This window comes from Etheostoma spectabile, chromosome 3 (assembly GCF_008692095.1).
Source record: "Etheostoma spectabile isolate EspeVRDwgs_2016 chromosome 3, UIUC_Espe_1.0, whole genome shotgun sequence".
In the NCBI taxonomy this organism is placed as follows: Eukaryota; Metazoa; Chordata; class Actinopteri; order Perciformes; family Percidae; genus Etheostoma; species Etheostoma spectabile.
In genome coordinates, this window is record NC_045735.1 from 22,593,658 (window position 1) to 22,610,037 (window position 16,380).

General features: G+C 39.5%; 1 protein-coding gene across 4 annotated transcripts in view; it reads left to right on the forward strand.

Moving 5' to 3' along the window:
• Positions 1 to 16,380, forward strand: part of pitpnm3 (PITPNM family member 3) — a 116,887-nt gene that overhangs the window by 51,313 nt on the left and 49,194 nt on the right. The window lies entirely within an intron of this gene.

Here is a 16,380-nt window from a genome sequence, read left to right on the forward strand (position 1 = left end):
TTTGCTTCAAGAAGACACAGACATTGAAACTGAGACTAGACGAACTCAGAGAGTCAGAAGAGCTCCCTGTCGCTTAACATATGACACACCAGGACATCCAAGCTCCTTAGCAGCTCAATCGGTGAGATTTGTTTCTTGTCTTTATAAGTGGATAGGTTCTCCTGTTATAACCTAGTCATAGGTGCTACTCCCAGTGTATCCAATAACTCACCTAATATGTTGTGCCATGTTTGCTTATGTTTTAAAAGCACCAAGTCATGAGGGCATGTCTTATATTGGTGAGGGGAGAGTGTAATAACCTGGTAAAGTCAGTTATTTTGTAGTTGTTTCTCATTTTAAATATGTGAGTTATTAATCAGATGCACACCTTCATTTGGTTTATGTCAAAGTGCATAACATTTATTGAGACAAATAAGTATTATTATTCTGTTCAGACAGTTATTTGCAGTTAATAATATGTGAATGACGTTTCAAGGTTTGATTAGTACAGAGGGAAAAAAAAAACAACGTAATTGTTTACTTTAGAGATGACCTGGGAGAGTTTGATTTCCGGTTGGCGAAGGAGAGAAGAAGAAGAATGAACGACACGAGGAGTAAAAAAGAGAGAAACACGTCAAGCAGAGAGTGGGAGTCCAACCATATAGCCTAGCTTGTAAATGTGTACTTCAAATACGTGGGACTGTGAACTGTTTTCCTGATTAAGCTACGCGCATTAGTCGGCATTGTTACTGCCGGTCAAGTGTGGTTTTGTGGGACTTAAGCCGTTCGCTAGCTTAGCTATAAAAACACGCTAGCCGCTAGCTTAGTGGAAAAAAGAGAACCCGCCAGCGTTGGAGAGTTGACGGCCACATACTTCGTCTGCATACACGGACCGGAGCGGAGGCTGCAGCATTCTTCGTCTGCATACACGGACCGGAGCGGAGGCTGGCTGGAAGAGGTTTCGGAGGTCGACGCGGAGGTGTTGCTACGAAGGGTTTGCTGTGAGTCAAAGGGCGGCCTGCTGCTCATCGCTTCTGTGCGGACTGAAACGGGTCTGAGAAGAGGACGCGGTAGGAACTGTTCTCATTCTACACACAACATTGGAGGTAGGCCTATTGTTGGCCTCGTTTTCTTTCTTCTCTTCATGAGCTCCAACTTTAAGCGCGCCAACGAAACTTAATGCAAGCTTGCTAAAAGAACGAACTAAACTAAAGAGTGCACTCAGGTTGAAATTATTAAAGACCAAACGGTCTGGGTTTTTCTGTTTATTATTTTATTTTCATATTGGGGATGTCTCTGTACTAATGTGAACTAAATCTGCATTCAGTGAATACAAAATCAAAACGAGATACTGTGTTGTTGTTGTTTCTCAATTTTCAGTAAAATTGAATGGGATAATGTAGAGTATTAAGTTGATATTCTTTGAGGTTATTAAACCAGGGTTGTTCTCCTGGCCTCTCAGTAATTGCTAAAGTCATAACGAGAGTCATATCTTACCCTAGACAGATTAATTATACACTGAGATGTCTCTTTCACCATTCTTACCAAGCAGGTAATACACAAGTCTAACATTGTGATAGCTGCATAAAGTATTATTCATATTACGAGCCTTTGGTGAGAGGGTTACATAAATATTTGGCAGTTAATCCCACCTTTAAGGGTCATTCTTTTTTCTGAATATTAAGAATATATATTTTATTATTTCATTCAATTTATAAAGCGGTGTTATTTCCAATGGCATTGTCAGAACATAAACCGGTCCTCTGCACCACCACCCTAGACCGTCTGTCTCAATGTGCTGCTAAATGACGCTTTAATACTTCTTTACTGAAAAAAAATCCTACATCACTCAATTTAAAGCAGAATTCTAGATATTTGCAGACATTAATGTCGGCTCTGTAGAAGATGCCAGGATATTATGGTACGCGATGAAAGGTTTTATTAGGAGCAATACAATACTATTCTGTTGTAATGTGCGCAAAGCTACGTCACTGAAACTCCAAAACCTTGAAGTGGAGTTCACCAGTTTAGACTCGTTGCAAACTAATTTTACTGACCAAATAGCTTTAGAACGATCACTATGCAAGAAAGAAATAAACAACATTCAGAAACATAGAACGAGACAGCGCTATTACTTTCAGGGTGCTAGACCTAGTCTTGCCATGAGCTCATGGTCATAAAGTGAAGTGATTATTTTGCAGATAATCCCGCTATTAAATCTTCAGATGGTAATATTAGAAGTGACCCTGTTGAAATAAATAAATCATTTCAGACATGTTTTTTTCCAATTTGAATGAATCAGAGCTTGCTTTAGATAAAACCCATCGTGACAGCTGGTTAAATCAGCTTGACTTGCCTCAATTATCAGCAGAGGAATCAGCTAGCTTGGACAAATTGATCACTTTAGAAGAATTAAAAGTGTCAGTACAAATATGCAAAAGGGATAATCACCGCTCTGAATTGTATGCAACTTTTTGGGAACATGATGGTCCTTTCTTTCTTGACATGATTAAGTTCTTTATTGAGAAGGGCGAAGGGATGTTAAACCAGCCTTGATCTCCTTACTCTTGAAAAAGGATAAAGATCCTACAGAGTGCTCTAGCTACCGACCTCTAAGCCTGCTTAACTCTGATTTAAAAATCTTTGCAAAGCCTCTAGCCCGTCGTTTGCAGTCCCATATCTCAAAATTAGTAAACTCCGACCAGACAGTATTCAGAAAAATGAGACTGGCCGCAGATATTGTTAGACGCCTTCTCCACATTGTTTATGCGGCTGAAGACAGTAAGACCTCAATGTCACTTCTCTGTATGTTGACACAATAAAAGCGTTTGACAGATTTGAGTGGCCATTTTTATGGTCAGTGTTTGGTAAAACTTTCGTTGGTATGATTAAAGTTATGTATTCTAACCTCTCAGCCCAAGTCTCAACCGGACGGACCTCCTGCTCTTTGTTTGCAGATTCTAGATCTTCATGTCCAGGCTGCCCCTTGAGTCCTGCATTATATGTCTTCTCTCTAGAGCCGCTGGCTCAAGCTATTTGCCAATCGATTATGGTTTCACTAAATGCATTCGTAATACACAGCTTCATCTCTCATTATTTGCGAACAATGTTTTGGTTTTTTTAGAAAACCCATCTCAGTCTCTTCCTCACCTATCTTAATGTGATGATTATGGAAGCTTATCAGGCTTTAAAATGAACTGGTCAAAGTCTGCACTACTAGGGCTGCACAATTAATCAAATTTTAATCACAATCACGATTTTGACTTCCCACCATCAACTGTGTGATCAAACGATTTTTTAAATGCGTAATTTCATAGAATGCTCTGTTTTTTTTTGCAAAGCCAATCTACCGCTCCTTAAACCAGACAGACGTCTGATCATGTGCCAGCCGGAGTTGTTCTCAACTTAGTTTCTAGATGTAGACAGTCACAGAGGACAGAGAAACGTGAGGGAAATTCAACAGATAGCAGTTGGTTATACGTCGGTCTCAAGGTTTACCAGTTTACTAGTAAATGCAACATTTTGTCCCATCTGTATGTTTTTTCAGACAACAGCAGTGACCAGTGCTAGTTAGTGTCTGTTAGCTCACAGGGCTCTAGGGCGCGAGTAATATTTTTCCTCTAGCACACACCGGTGCACCTAATGTCCTCGCATCCGCTGCAATGTTGTTTATATCGATATGGTTTAATTTTGTATTACATGACCAATTTCTTCTGTAAAGCCGTGCCTGTGTTAGTATCTCTACTCTCTCTCCTTTTACGCTCCGCGCAGCCCCCGCTGGATCTTTGAAGTCCATGCTATAGATTTGTGCAACAGCCTTTTCACTTCTATCTATGTGTGTTTGGTCCCTTTTGTCTTATGCCAGTCTCCCTGTCAATGCCTCTTGTTTGTCTGTGTGTTTGTCTGTGTCTGTTTCTGTGTGTCTTGTTTGTGAGCTGCAGGCATCATTCTTGCTGTTGTGTTTTTGTTGTGTCTCCCTCCTTCCTGTATTTCCTCTCTTTGTTTTGGCATGGAAACATTTGGTCACAGCGAGGGATTGTGGAGGAGGTGCACTATGCCTTCTTCGGTCTGTGTAGTGTGCTTTTCTGTATATTGTCATCTGGACCAATGTTTTGCACTTTTGCTTAAATAAAAAAAAATGTGATTGCAAAAAAAAGAATTCAGCAGCTTTCCATATTTGTTCTTAACTCAGACTTTGAAATCTAATGAATTCTTCCTGTAAGAAAGTTATTTAGTTACATTTATGTATCAAAGTCATTGGTGTGATTATCAAACCACAGTAACTGAATAATATATCACCCAGAGGTTTAACAGCCCAGTATTTTTCAGACACTATCTGATCTATCAGATTCTTGCAATGAGTGATTTTTAATAGAATAGTCAAACTCCTATAGTGGGAAGATTCATATTAAGTTTTTAAAACTATTTTGTTTCTCTTTTATGTGTAATTGGCCAAATATAAAATCTTGCCCTCCTGTTACACAAGCCAGCAGGTGATACAAACATTATGGCTTTTAATTAGATGGCAGCAAAGAAACAATCAGAATTAGTTTCACCATATAGAGCATGATAATAACATGGATTCCTGTGCTTCACAGCTTCTCTGGCGGCCCTGTGCTGATAGCATGGCACTTGTTGTTTGGTTCTGTTTACTGACAAAGAGACCGGCTTTTGTCGTAAAGGTCAACGCTGAGGTTTGACAAACTGCAGTGGATGCTTTTAATCACTGCACTTCAGTGGGTTTGTCGTCTGGTCCTGCAGAGATGAAAGAAGTTGCTCCTGCAGGGATGCTGTGCAAAGTCGGGTGGTGGTAACTGAAGACTTGGGTATAACCTGTGAATATTTTAGACCCCCCACACATCCCATCAACAAACCATTCACGAAAAGCTGTAATGACCTGACGCTGCGGCATCTGTACAAGTCAGATTTATCATAGTGCTTCAGAGTAGTTCCAGTGCTTGGTAGAATAAAGGATTAAAGTCTGTCTTAAATCTTTAATCCATGCAATCAACAATACATTCATCCTAATAATTAAAATATAGACTACACACAATATACTACTGACATACCATATGTTTGTCCAAAGAGTTAGAAGAGTAAGTCTGACTTAGACATATCAAGTGAGAATCTTCCAAAGTTATTGGCCCTCATTTATGAAACGTGCGTAGGCTGCTTCCTAGGCAAAGCAAGGCATCTATCAATTTGAACGTGAGTGTAGGCTGCAATAAAATCCCACGTCTGGTCTGAACTTGTGCACGCAAGTTTTCGAGTCAGTGTGGAGAAGTCATCAGTTGATCACTTAGCAGAACTGGCTCTTTTAGAAGACCTCTCAGCTGAGCAACAGTGTACACGTAGCCTAAACACACAAGCCACGGTGGAGCGCTCTATCGAATTGATTAAGGGCACATCAGCGGGGGGACCCAACTATACAAGCCAGAAAAGGTCTCATTGTTTTAGCCTGCTGGGTTCTGCACAACATTTCGCAGGAAAACAGGGTGCCATAAATGTAGTGATGGACCCAATGCCTAGAAAGCAGTGTCCAGCACAGCCCCAACTGGGGCTATACCAAGAAGACAGGATATACATGATATATATAGTGTTACGTTTGGCAATGATATTCAATACAGGAATCATGACGATGCACAACCTTTTTATTTACTCTTCAGGTTTTCATTTGTCTTTTAAAGTGTCGTTAATGGCCACAAGTGAACAATTTCTTTTTGTCGTTGACTGACATATTTCGGCTTGTTTTTCCAGCCCCTCTCCTGTGAGGAGATTGGGTCGGGGAAGTGGTCTAGGACACACGCTCTCCCTCACAGCAAGTAAAATACAAGGCTGCATAATTTCTGCAACTGTGTGTTTATTTAAATATAGGTACACCTACATTTAGGCCCGTATGTTACAATAAAGAGTATAGCATACATATGTCAAGGATGTATATATTGTGGCGTGATATTTAAATTACGATAATTTCCAGCCGCTGCATTTATCACTGTACAACCATTCTTACGCTGTGATAGGTGTGATACAAACGTTTCATGAATCACACGTGAAGCCTGTTTTCTGTTCTCATATCTGCGCTGGTTTCTACATTAGGTTGATAAATGAGGGCCATTGTGTTTTTAGTACAAAAGTGTATGTTTTACAAATGCCAACTTTACTGTTTAGTTTCGGTTTGTTTTTGGCCTGAGCAGTCAGCTGTTTTCAGAAGAAAGCTCAGCACCAAACAGCTGGCATATAAATGTAATGACTAGCTGGTGAACAGAGTGGAGCATTTAGCAGATAAAGACTCAGATATTTTTCTGAGGAGTTATTCAGACGAAAAGCACAACTAAACAACTTACATTCTTTAGAAATGCACAAAAATATGACTCTAAATGAATGCTAATGTTGCTTTGTGTCTGCTGGGCATGTAAATTTGCAACTTTTTACTTTGCAAACAAGTTCACCATGTCAATATTAGGATATGCCAGTGTAGTATTTAAACGGATGAACACACAGAACATAAAAACACAAATACAATAATTCCTCAAATTAAACTGGGGTCTTTATTATCTGAACTACAGAAGGTAACAGGCTTTTATTTGAAGCAGGCTTTTGTTAGAGGCAGGCCTTTAGGCAAGGCAAGGCAGCTTTATTTGTATAGCACATTTCAGCAACAGGGCAATTCAAAGTGCTTTACACAAAATCATTAAAACAGATAAAACACAAGTACAAACAGTTAAAAGTCATAAGCATTAAAAATCAATAAGACACATGAATAGACAGTTAAAAACAAAATAGAAACATTAGGACACATAAAACACAAGAATAAAAGTTACAGTGCAGCATAAGAAAGAAATGAGCATTAATTTAAAGAAAGGCAGCATCAAAAAGAAAGGTCTTCAGCCTTGATTTATTTCTAATTCCATCTGTAGCAAGTATAATTGTTTCTAATAAGCCATTTTAAATGAAAAGTAGTGTTCCAGTGGACAGAGAGCGTTCATTTTTTTAAGAAACATTTGCAAAAATATCACCATATACAAAAACAGCCAGAAGGGCGACAAACCAATTTGAGTCAGAAAAAAATCAAACACCATTGTGTCAGTTTGAACCCTGTAAATGTACTGGGTAATTATTTCAAATACAGGTACTACTGTATTGCTTGTAGAATTGAGCGTCAGGCAAGCAGTCAAGACTCTGCTAACCGCTATTGGCCAACAACACGGTCGCAACAACGGGGCTGCATCAGCTGGGCTGCAGCAGCTGGTGTGCATCAGCGCATCAGCTGGTCAACTCCCCTCGCTGCTAAATGGCTTCTTAAAGCTGCTTTAGTTTGCTCCTAACTGCTGGCTTTTTTACTTGGACCTAAATGCTTGCTACTGCATTGATGCAACCCACCTCCTCCCCAGCTCCACCTTTTTGTGTATAACGTGGCACACGCTTCTAAGTCATCGTTGCTGCTCTCTTCAAATGAGGGAATAGTTTAGCTCTCCCAGTCTTAAACTGTGAGCGTCCCCTAATGCTGCTGCTGCCGTCCTCTGAACAGAGCCAAACCGCCAAATTGAATTCGTAATTTATTCAGTAAAATTTCTTAAAGCATTTCTATGTCTGCATTGTTCTATTCTTAATGCACCTGATAGAATTACAATAAGTGCATACAGTAGTTTTATAAAACACATTGCTGGTTTGCAGCACACCAGTGTCGGATCAACGTTACAGACGGTAGCTATAACCAGCATAAATATGCCATGTGTGTGTAGTAAGTTATTAAACACAAAACCACAACAAATCTGAAGTATCTCCGGATACCCTAAAATTATTGTCAAAAGACATCCCTGACAGCACACGCACAGTCAACTGCCGGTATCTAATAACATTCGACTGCAAGCAAAATACAGACAAAATTGCTTAAATATTAACATTGTTGCAGCTTACCTTGATAAATTAAACAGTGTAATAGTCAACAGATGAAACAAGTTTCTCAGTTAGTAGATCTGGGTCTTTCTGTGCCATGGTGGTGCAACATTGGAGTGAGAAACCATTGCGCTGTAGAAATCTTTGTAGCCAACCCCTGCTAGCCACAAACAAATCTCCTCATCACTCTAACCCAAAAAGCTTTATTTTGTATCATTTTTCTTAATACTCAGTTGTGTTTGTCCCGCATGGAGTAGATCCACTCTGGCAGCTTTCTTTCTACCTCCAGGCCAGACTGGAACTTTTTCCTCCCATCTCCTGCTAGCCGTGCTCTGCTCTTGTCGGAGGATCTTGTCATCTCCTCCTTCTGTTTCTTCCAGTGTCGGATTCTCCTGGGATCATTGTTGAAGTGTCTCGCAGCTGTTTCACACAAGTTTTCCTCCACATACTTTAACCCTTGTAGGGTATACGGGTCAAATTGACCCATTTCAAATTTTTACAAGAAGAAAAATGGCACAAGTTAAATTTTTTCTACCTGAAAACCAATGGCCTTACCTTATTTTCTGTGATAAACATGTATTCCTGACTTAATTCAGAAAATTATTCTTGGATATTACCACTTGTGTTTTTTCCATAGTGGATTTATAACATGAATTATAACTTATGACAAAAAACAAACCCCACTTCCATTTTTAATTGTGTGTTAGTGATTGCATTCCCTAAACATATATGTCATCTCAATTGTTCAAAATCGAGATAAAGACAATATTTGTTAATAGATTATGAAGGAAAATTGCATTTCAGAATTGGTTTTAAAACCCCAAATAAGTCCCTGGTCAATTTGACCAGAGGGATACAAGAAGGTCCCGGAAGTGAAGACAACACAAGGGTTAAAACTATTTGTTTAAATTTTAAAGCTTCCATGGCATGGACATTTCACTTTATGAGTTTTTTTTTAAACAATAATATGAGTTCCCCCAGCCTGCCTATGGTCCCCCAGTGGCTAGAAATGGCGATAGTTGTAAACCGAGCACTGGGTACCCTGCTCTGCCTTTGAGAAAATTAAAGCTCAGAAAGGCCGCTCTGGAATCTTTCTCCTTATGAGGTCATAAGGGGCAAGGTTACCTCACCTTTCTCTGTTTTGCCCACCCAGAGAATTTGACAGGCTCTAGTGGCTGTAATTCTGCACCAAGGCTGAAATTTAGGAAAGATCCTTCAGATATGGTATTAGGGGATCACTAAGGTCTATATAAAAGCAAAAGTCGGTCCTTAGCATTAAATGAGACCCATGTTACATCCATAGCTATTGCCATCTATTGGCACCTGTAGGCTACGTTACTACAAACTACACTTGGCTGAGTAACGCATCCAGCTGCATTGACTCAAATACCGGTAGGACAATAATACTTTACATGTAAAAAAAAAGCAGTATATATTGTTGAATCTGTCGTCAGTTACTCTCTTGGCTTCTGCATTACAAGTCACATCAGTGGTGGTTGAGAAGTTCAGTATACTCAGTGCCCATTTGAAAAAATAGCCCTGTTATAGACCACTGGGGATATGTAACCTCAAAAGAAGTGTGTGATGCAGATGGAGATGGAGTCTGTCGGGGTCTGAAGCTGGCATCTACCCATACTGGGAGATGCTAAACCGAGACATCATTACGTTGTCATACAGTGTCTGTTTTGTAAAACTGTATGTGCTTCCAGCATCTTCCACCCTCTGAGACCCTCTTTCTTTATCTTTTATAATGTATGAAAACATTAGTGTATGCTGGCCAATCTTCTTTATGAAACAGAGGCAAGGATTAGATGCTTTAGTGTAATATTATCAATGTGAAGTTGTGTCTCATACAGCAGATGCTATATTTCAATCACACCTCACCACTGAAATGACAAAGCATGTGTGTAAACACAATAATATTGCATAGTTAGTTTTCCAGAAAACGTATGTAACCCTCTCACCAAAGGCTTGTACCCTTGTGTACTACCTGCTTGGTAAAATGGTGAAAGAGACATCTCAGTGTACAATAAATCTAAATGACTCTCGCTATGACTTTAGCAATTAATGAGAGGCCAGGAGAACAACCCTGGTTTAACAACCTCAAATATGATCAATTAAAACTCCATATTAACCCATTCAATTTTACAGAAAATTGAGAAACAACAATAACACAGTATCTCGTTTTGATTTTGTATTCACTGAATGCAGATTTAGTTCACATTAGTACAGAGACATCCCCAATATAAAAATAAAATAATAAACAGAAAGACCCAGACCGTTTGGTCTTTAATATTTTCAACCTGAGTGCACTCTTAGTTTGTTCTTTTAGCAAGCTTGCATTAAGTTTCGTTGGCGCGCTTACAGTTGGAGCTCATGAAGCGAAGAAAAGAAAAGCGAGGTCAACAATAGGCCTACCTCCAATGTTGTGTGTAGAATGAGAACAGTTCCTACCGCGTCCTTTTCTCAGACCCGTTTCAGTCCGCACGGAAGCGAGGAGCAGCAGGCCGCCCTTTAACTCAGAGCAAACCCTTCGTAGCAACACCTCCGCGTCGACCTCCGGAACCTCTTCCAGCCAGCCTCCGCTCCGGTCCGTGTATGCAGACGAAGAATGCTGCAGCCTCCGCTCCGGTCCGTGTATGTAGGCGAAGAATGCGGCCGTTGACTCTCCAACGCTGGCGGGTTCTCTTTTCTCGCTAAGCTAGCGGCTAGCGGGTTTTTATAGCCAAGCTAGCTAACGGCTTAAGTCCATCAAAACCACACTTGACCGGCAGTTACCATGCCGACTAACGCGCGTAGCTTAATCAGGAAAACAGTTCACAGTCCCATGAATTCAAAATACACATTGACAAGCTAGGCTATATGGTTGGACTCCCACTCTCTGCTTGACGTTTCTCTCTTTACCCTTCGTGTCGCTTCTTCTTCTTCTTCTTCTTCTTCTTCTTCTTCTTCTTCTTCTTCTTCTTCTTCTTCTACTTCTTCTTCTTCTTCGGCTGAATCCCATTTCTCCATCTTACCCCTACCCCTTGGCCCTTGAAACCAAGGGGTAAGTGGTGAAAACATACCCCTATGAAATGGGACACCACTTGGTGACATCACCATGCAGTATTGATCACAAACTTCCAAGATGCCATCTCTGTCTGTTGATTGTGTGGGTTTGGACAACAGTGTCATATGGATTTAAATATTTAAATATTTTAGGTTTACTTTGGTGGTGCAGAGGCAGATGTTCTTATCTGTGTAGTACTTAGGTCTGTTTGCAATACATATGTGTATACACATGTCTCATGTATACATAGGCCTACATATACACCATGTATACATGGTGTGTGTATATCTGTTTCAGTTATCACCGTTTTGAATGTCATTGATGTTCACAAAAACATTTTGTTGACAAAAATCTGTCTTTATTGGTGATAAATTGAACATAACCGGCAAAAACGTTACATAAAATTATGTTACAGAACCATTGTCAACTATTAGAACCCTAACTAACATGTCACACACATAAAAAGGCTTCAAATGTGTAAAACTAAAAAATACAAACAAGACCACAAATAAACAAATTAACTACAGCTGTTCTGATATTCCAGACCAGTCTGAAGCCTGTTGGCCAGTAACCCCCCCTCATATATTTTATCAGTGTCCCATATCAAAACCAACAACAATATACAAGTGCATGAACAATGAACAGGAATTAATTACAAATGATTACAATAATACAGTACCAATGCAATAATGAATGGGTACAACATGAACACAGGATTTAGAAAACGTCTGCGTTTTCAGCCCCAAACTGGACCAGCTGCTGTGTCCTCCTGTGTCCTCCTGTGTGATACAGGGCGGTATATGTGAAGCACGTAGCGATGTATCGTAGACCGTTAATATTATATATATATATAGCTATACAATCTATGCAATGTATACAGTCCATTCAAGGCAGAAATATGTGGGACTGTTCAACGTTAGCAATTAGCGTTAGCGATTAGCGTTAGCGATTAGCGTTAGCATTGCAAGCTAGCGATTTTTAAAAAGTTTCAGTTAGGAACATGGTTGCAAGTATACATGTACAGGACTGCATAGACCACAAAACAAGACTGTCGTAACTTTTTAATCAATTATTTAAGCCGAAAGTACTTACATTCATGTGTCTCTCTGGTCGACGGGCAGCCATTGATGCCTGTGTGTTTTCAAGTGAGGTCGCATCCACACTAGGTTTCAAGGGCTATACAGCCCTTGGTCTATCCCCTTCCCCTCGGTCGTAATAGGTTTTGGGACTGCACTAGGTCCCGCGTGAACGCGCAAAAGCTAGGGGAAGGAATGGGATTCAGCCTTCTTCTTCCCCCCAGGCCAACCGGAAATCAAACTCTCACAGGTCATCTCTAAAGTAAACAATTATTATTACGGTTTTGTTTTTTTCTCTGTACTAAACAACCCTTGAAACATTATTAACATATTATTAACTGCAAATAACTGTCTGAACAGAATAATACTTATTTGTCTCAATAAATGTAAGGCACTTTGACATAAACCAAACAAAGGTGTGCATCTTATTAATAACTCACATATTTAAAATGAGAAACAAATACAAAATAACTGATGCTATCAGGTTATTACACGTATAACAGACCCTGAATTCAGCTCGGCGATGTCTTGTTCCATTTAAGACACACTGGCACGGAAAGAACATACTGGACTGTTGGTTCCAGTACACTTTTACATCATCTGTTTAGATAATTAATAAGTAATCTCTTTCAGTCAGCCTAAAGTTACAACAAACTTGCCTAAAATAGAAACTCTGCCTCACACGGTGTTGCATACAAATGTGCAAAAGTCTGCTGATGTTCTTTGGTTGGTTGTTTACAAGTCATAAATTTAGCTGAGCAAAACCGATCTTAAATCAACACCAACAATAGCTGCTGCAGCAAAAGTGACTGAGGTCATATGGGAATCTTGACAATAGAAAATTATAAATGGAGGTGAACATATTCTTTTACTAAGGTGAAGAAAGTTAAACAGAATAATGTTTTAAACCTATTGTGTTACACTGAGAAGTGGAGAACCACTGTGCTCAAGTTTGATCAGCAAATTGCATGATTTTAGTTCACATGATGAGTTGATGAGAATATTGTTTTTCCTCTTATATCTCATTTTTACATCTCTTTGCACCTTTGTTGTTAAAGGCTCTTTCTCTTGAGTGTCTGTATTTCTGTGTGTGTCTACAGTACAGTATTTGCCTATGACTTGTGTAAGTCTGCATTTGTGTGCATATGTGTGTGTTGGTCTGGCAGGATATGAAATAAGAAATGCTGTGTGACTTCACATTGAGAGCAGATAATCACACCCAAACAACACTGTCGCCCCCGTGGAGCTCCAGCGGGGGGAGGCAGGGAGAAGGGGAAGAGAAGGGGAGAAGGAGATAGAGAACAACTGTATGAAATGACACAGAACAATCCTTTGAGGTAACGCCACATAGCTTTCTCCTGCTGATGGTAAAAACTTGTCCATATACATGAATCTATAACACGTAAACTCTAATAATTACTTTGTTTTATATGCTATGTGCTGCTTTACTTAGTTTCTGTAATGAAATCTATTCAAATATTAATTATTCTACTGCCACCTATGCCCACTCTGTATACACCTGTTGAATATTTGTTCCACCTTGAAGAAGGAGCCCTCCTTTGTTGTCCTTCCTGAGGTTTCTACCCCTTTTTCACATAAAAGGACTAAAAACATTTAGATTTAACATTAGTTATTTGTAGTTATTTATGAGTTTTCACTAAAATAACATGATAATAATTTGTTTTATTGTCACAACAGAACAGAGGTATGGAAGCCGAGAACGGACAGAGGAACTAGGAAAATCCTATTAAAAAAAAAAGATTTCTTTCCTGGACTAGTAGTATGACTAGTGGTCACTGTACATTGCTGATAAAGTTAAGCAGACACAAAAATGTTGTACAATTACAGTATCTCCTCCCTAATAATCACATACACATGTAAAAGCCTGTCATCTCGCCGTGCACTAGATCACCATAAGTTATTTTGTATTTCTATATTTTTGCATGAGCGAAGTGTGTTTCTGTGTGCAAAACACAATTTGCATTTCAGATTTACCCATCAATCAATCATTGACCTTGTGCGTTTTATAAGTGAACTTCAAGGGATTTGTTATTTATCATATCAGCTCCCAATGAAGGAAGTCTCTCTTGTTTGGCAGTAAATAAACTCTATAACATGTAAAAATGCAGCTCGTTATTTTGGTTTTCACAGCGTATAACTTCATTTATTTTCAGTCGTAAATTCCAGTATAAATGCCAATACCAATAGTTTGGGAAATGCCTAATGTTGGCCAATAATATCAGCCCGTCGAGATATCGGTCGGGCTCTAACACGTATTAATAGTGTGCCATTGGTTAAGCTACAGCATGCCAATGGTGGAACTCGTGCCTAAGGTTGCTGACTCCTGGTTTACACTGATAACAATCCAATATTGATTTTCTTTCTCTTTTTTTCTTTCCTACATTTAGTTTTTTTCTCCTTAAAATGTAAATATCTTCATACAGCTGTTCATACCACTTTTATCAATTATTCACTTGACATGTCAGGGTTCATTTGTTAAAGTGTCCATTCCAGTGTTTTTGGTGAATACCAGATTAGCACATCCCTAGTTACAGACACTGAATGAGCTCTGGCTACTTTGCGTGTGTGTGTGTGTGTGTGTGTGTGTGTGTGTGTGTGTGTGTGTGTGTGTGTGTGTGTGTGTGTGTGTGTGTGTGTGTGTGTGTGAGGGCAGGTTGTCATGCAGTGGAGCTGACGGCGTCTCCTGGGGGTCTTCTCACAGTAGAGCAACAAGACATACACAGATTTCAGCAGCAGTGAACAGATGGCTGAGCGTGTTAGCATGCCTGCAATGTGCCAGGGGTCAGAGGGGGCTGTTCAACCAGTCAGGAGACAGCATACATCCAAATGAGCCCCCTAACCTATGCACCAGCACATACTTTTTAATTAAGTGATACATGACTTCTTCACCTTTCTCAAATTTCCCTATCATCTTCCCCTGTAATTCAAAAAGATTTTTTCACTTCTTGCAATCGCGATGTCCTTGGTTTTATTCAGACTCAGGACCTTTGTCAAAGAAAGGCAAATGAAATATTTGCAAACAAAAAATATTGAATAAAAAAATTCTATTCAAAAAATTAAAACCAAGATTTCTTTCCTGGACAACGTGTATAACTAATTGTTACTGTACATTGCTGATAGAGATAATTAGACACAAATATTTTGTACAATTACAGTATCTCCACCCTAATAATCACATACACATACTCATCTCACCGTGCACTAAGATCACTATTTTTTTTATTTTTTATTTCTATATTTTTGCATGAGAGAAGTGTGTTTCGGTGTGCAAAACACAATTTGCATTTCAGATTTACCCATCGATCAATCATTGGCCTTGTGTGTGTGGTAAGTGAACTTCAAGGGATTTGATATTTATCATATCAGCTCCCAATGGAGGAAGTCTCTCTTGTTTGGCAGTAAATAAACACTATAACATGTAAAAATGCAGCTCATTATTTAGTTTTTTACAGCGTACAACTACACCATTTAATTTTAGACGTACTGTTCTTACCAGTGTTGTTTCCAGCAGCAGCAGCAAGCTGTTTTCAGTTTTAAAAAAATACTCTGATAAACTGAATATTTTTCTCAGAAGTTGGTGGAGACCAAAACCAAACTGAAAAAGACTCAAGCACCCTATCTTGCACCCGACGCAAAGCGCAAATCTCAACGCACGTGTCTTTGCAAGTTTAAGACCAACGCAGTTGTCAATATTCCGTCCAGCGTCCACGTCGTTTAAATTGAAAAAGCACCTGCACCCATCTGTGCGCCCATGGGCGCGCTAGTCTTACAGGGAGAGGGGCTATCTTGAGGCAACGGGAAGTGATCGCACCATTGACCAACAAAAACCTGGTCTAAAGTCAATAATGCAGCATTGTATTGGTATTTTAACAGTGTAAACGCACCCAATGCTTGTTACACACACACAAAACATGCAAAAGATAAAAAATATAAATATTGCAATTTGAAATAATTTTGGTGGCATAGTGCTCGTGCCATAAATGACTGGCTCACAAGCTTTCAATTCACGCACAAGCATACCAGTTTCTTCTCTTGAGAGTCTCTCCTTCCTGCTCAGCAAATCCGCCATTATAATACCAATGCTCCAAGGTCCAAACGCGCCTGGCTGTTAAAGGGAATGGGAGATGATACTCTGATTGGTTTATCGCATGTTACGCCCAGCACACACCTATGATTAATGAAGAGACTAAGTACAACCCTTTTAAACCATGCGTCCAGCACACAGACACTTTTTCCGCCGTCAAACTAGCAAAAGTGGGGTTTTAACGCATCTGTGCTTCACGTTGTGCGCTTACATTGTAAAAATAGGGCCCAGGCTGTCTCTGTTTTTCTGATGTCATCAAGTTAATTTGAATGAGT